Genomic DNA, 4517 nt, shown 5'->3' on the forward strand with positions numbered 1-4517 from the left:
TAATATGAGGATAATAAGATTGAGCCCTGCTCAGGGACTGAGCACAATTGCAGCTGGCTAGTGATGCAAACTACCCAAACGAGATGGAAAAGGAGGAGTCAAGGCCCTAGCCCCACCTCATTCTATACCAACCAGGCTGGCACAGAGGAAAGCACATGCTGCACCCTATAAAAGAATGGTGCAACTACTTAGCTACCTTGGAGTTCTATCACAAAGCCTCCTGGTGCACCTGCCAAAGTAGTGCGAGTCCTCAGTGTGATGCTGGCAGACCAGTGCCAGCTCATACCAAGGCCCCTAAGTCTCAGTGAACACTGACAAATGCATAGCTGGAAACAAGTCTGGCTCACCTGTGTGTTAGCATTGTTAAAATAGATGTTAAGTTGATAAGAACGTGTTTAGATTTAATTAAATGCCTGTAGGCTACTGCATATATTGATCTCATTCATAACATCTGTAGCCCATGGTATGAAGTTACATTGATAGTTTGTTTGCATCATGAAGTTCTCTAATTGTGTAACACAGGCAAACAAGAAATGACTACATTAATTAATGTAAAGTAGGCCTGCATACAAGAAGGCCTTTTGAAACCAAAGGAGCCACTGGGGAACATCAAAGGACCAGGGCCAGTTCTAGGATTTTTGCCGCCCCAAGCAAAAAAATTTTTGGCTGCCCCCACTTTTTTTTCATGACCCTGGCTCCATCCCAACTTCACCCCTTCCCAACCCCTTCCCCAAATCCCTGGCCCCACCTCCTCCCCCGGGTGTGCTGCATTCGCCCCCCCATTGCTTCCTGCTGCTCCCTGTCCACAACCCCCCACCCGCTCCCCTGAACATGCCGTCACTCTGCTTCTCCCCGCTCCCTCTCAGGCGAGGGAGAGGCAGCACATTCAGGGGAGCAGGCAGAATGGAGGTGAGCGAGGGTGGGGGGAAGCGCAGGAAGTAACGGGGGTGGTAGAGGAACTGCTCCCCACCCCAGCTCACCTCCGCTCCACCACCACCGCCTCCCCCGACTGCGCCGCCGCTTGGCTTCTCCCTCCCTCCCTTTCAGGCTTGCAGCGTGAAATGGCTGTTTTACACACGGCAAGCCTGGGGGGGGAAGCGGAACAGCGGTGGCGTGCTCAAGGGAGCAAGTGGATGTGAAGCAGAGGCGAGCTGGGGCAGCGGGGGCACAATTCTAGGGGTGGCATGGCTGGTGCCAGAATGCCGCCCCTAGAAATGTGCCACCACAAGCACCTGCTTGTTTTGCTGGTGCCTAGAGCTGGCCCTGCAAAAGACAAAGACTTTGTTGATTGCCTCCCCACCGTCTACCCACACACACACAAAGAGGAGACAAGCATTGACACTTGTTTTATCAGTTTGGAGGCAGGGAATAAAAATGCCTGACCAGAATGAACTGTACCACTGTGCTGCTTGGAATTTGGAGATGACAACATTTCTAAGCATAAGCAAGGGATCCCCAAGATGCTTAGTTTAGGTTAGTCCTACACAGCATATAAATTTGCATATTACAGCAGCTTCTATTACCCATTGAAACCTAAGACTGTAACTCATTTGTGCATGTTTGTTTATCTGCTTTAAATTTGTAAATATCTCATTTCTTTTTCTTAGTTAATATATCTTTAGTTAGTTTATTACAGGATTTGCTACAAGGACTGTCATTGGTGAGACACCTAAGGTACAATTGACCTGGGGCAAGTGACTGGTCCTTTGGGATTAGGATTAACCATAATATTGTTGTGATTTTTGGTATAAGGCAGTGTTTCTTAAACTGGGTTCCGCAGATGCCTGGGGGGGGCGGTCTATGAGGATACTCCGGGGGGCATGTCCAGAGCCACCGGCCCCACTGATGAACTCTTCCTCATCCTCCTAGTGCCTCCTGCATGCCACGAAACAGCCTACAGGTAGTGATTGAGGAGTTCACACTTGGTCGGTGAAATCTAAGTATAGAACACACAACCAGTTTGGGGTTTGTACCCTGTTTCTTAACAGTCTGCCCTGAGGTTAGCACTCATGGTCATGAGCCACTCTAGCCAGGTTGACACACATTACCTTCAATGCAAGACGCACTCAGATCTATGGTGGAATGGTTGTGGTGGGATTCAATCATTCTTTCATCTCTGATGGTTTTCTAAGTAGATTATCCAACTCTGGTTAACATTTAGGGTTAAGAACTTGCATTTCACGTCTCAACCTTCTTCCACTCTCCCAGATAATCTTACTCAATTTATAGTATTTTCTACCTCTGCCTATGATATTATGCTATGAGGACTTATGCAACCATTTGATTTTGGCAATTAAACATTTAATTGCAAGGTCCTAAAAAAAATACACCTGAACAAGAGTTGGTACAGATCCACATAACCTGGTTTATTTTAACTATGGATAATCTCACTGTCTCCCTATGATAAGAAGCAACACTATTTTGCAACTTGGCTCCCCTCTGTAATTTAAATCAATATTTTGTTAATGCAGGTCATCTTGAAGAACACCTGTTTGATACTGTTGATTAAAATGATGTACTACTTAGAAATGTTCCTTCATTGATTTCCTAAATATTGTGCAATTTATATGTTTGTTATATATAAAACCGTTACAGGAATGTTGTAAGCCTTAGAAAATTGGTTATCTCAATGTATTTTTTTCATGATATTGTAACCAGTGTATCTGTTGTACAGTATACTCCATCATTTCTATCCTATGATCTATAAAATTTTTGAAAGAAAGAAAAGCCACTTTCACCTGTTTAAAATTAAGTACATGGGAAAAACAAGTGTAACCTACTTGGCCTGATTGTGCTGGGACCAAGTTCAGCCCCTGTGTAAACAGCTATTGACAGAAGTGAAATCAATGGAATTATACCTGCTTACACCAGGGTAAAATTTGGTCCTAAGACTTGTGAGGGACATGATGAAGTGGGGGCCTAGTTTATCTTCTACCCTCTTGTTAGCTGTTTTGCCTGGTACCCATCCCCCATTTTGCTCTTTCACTACATATGTTACTACTAGTTTTACTACTAGTTACTACTAGTTACTAAAGGCCTGGTTTTGGGAGAGAGAAGAAATGTTAGATGCTAAAAGTGACCTGCAAAGAGAGAAAAAAATGAGTTTATGCTTCCTTTCCCACCTTGCCCTCCCTTTATGATGCATAAAGAAGACTTGTAAAGCTTTCTGTTGGTTTTTTTCACTTTTTGTTCACAAAAGATTGTTTTCTGAATAATTTTACACTAGATATTCAGGTCTAATTTGTTTTTCCTAGAAAGCTGGATAGCTTATGTTACTGACATCACAGACACCAAGGAAGTGAAACCTGATTCACTGGGGAAAGAAGGGATTTTTATTCACACTGTTACATTTTAAAAAACAAACAACTGCTCAACTAAATCTTAAACTGTAGGGTGAAAAACTCCCTTTGTTAAAAATTAAACATACTGGGCCTTCACTCAAGGTCTCGGAGAATTCCCAAACCATTTCTCTGCATCTTCCAAGGGAGACCTCCAGCAAAATCAGGAAATGCAAGACTTAATGGATCAGAATAAAACTCAACTTTAAAAAATTCAGTCTTTCACTATAAAGAAACAAAGAGCAACACAAATCCCATTTTTCCCCCTTTGAAATTACCTTTAATTTAGACTGTAGGGGCCAATTTCACCACTGGTGTAAGTGACCAAAACTTCACTGCAGTCTACTGAAGCAAATGGACTGGTTCAACTCAGCACATACAGTCTTTGACTCAGGACCAATACTTCCTGGTTAAATTCAAGTGATTTACAGTAAGAGCTCCACATAAATAGCTGCACATGAGAAGCCATTTGCAATGAAGAGCAACAACTTTTACTGGTTCTAGAAAATCCATGAATAATGGTGAATGCCAACAATTTCTTGAATGCCAGCTACTGGCAAATTTTCTATTAACTGGATATGTCATAAATATAAAGGGAAGGGTAAACACCTTTAAAATCCCTCCTGGCCAAAGGAAAAACCCTTTCACTTGTAAAGGGTTAAGAAGCTAGGATAACCTCGCTGGCACCTGACCACAATGACCAATGAGGAGACAAGATACTTTCAAAGCTGGAGCGGGGGGAGAAACAAAGGGTCTGGGTCTGTCTGGGTGATGCTTTTGCCCAGGGACAGAACAGGAATGGAGTCTTAGAACTTAGTAAGTAATCTAGCTAGATATGCATTAGATTATGATTTCTTGAAATGGCTGAGAAAATAAGCTGTGCTGAATAGAATGGATATTCCTGTTTTTGTGTCTTTTTGTAACTTAAGGTTTTGCCTAGAGGGATTCTCTATGATTTGAATCTAATTCTAGGGAGGTGGTAGAATCTCTAGGGAGGTGGTAGAATCTCCTTCCTTAGAGGTTTTTAAGGTCAGGCTTGACAAAGCCCTAGCTGGGATGATTTAACTGGGACTTGGTCCTGCTTTGAGCAGGGGGTTGGACTAGATGACCTTCTGGGGTCCCTTCCAACCCTGATATTCTATGATTCTATGATTCTATAATTACCCTGTAAGGTATTTA

The sequence above is a fragment of the Dermochelys coriacea genome, chromosome 1 (genome assembly GCF_009764565.3).
Source record: "Dermochelys coriacea isolate rDerCor1 chromosome 1, rDerCor1.pri.v4, whole genome shotgun sequence".
NCBI classification, from domain to species: domain Eukaryota; kingdom Metazoa; phylum Chordata; order Testudines; family Dermochelyidae; genus Dermochelys; species Dermochelys coriacea.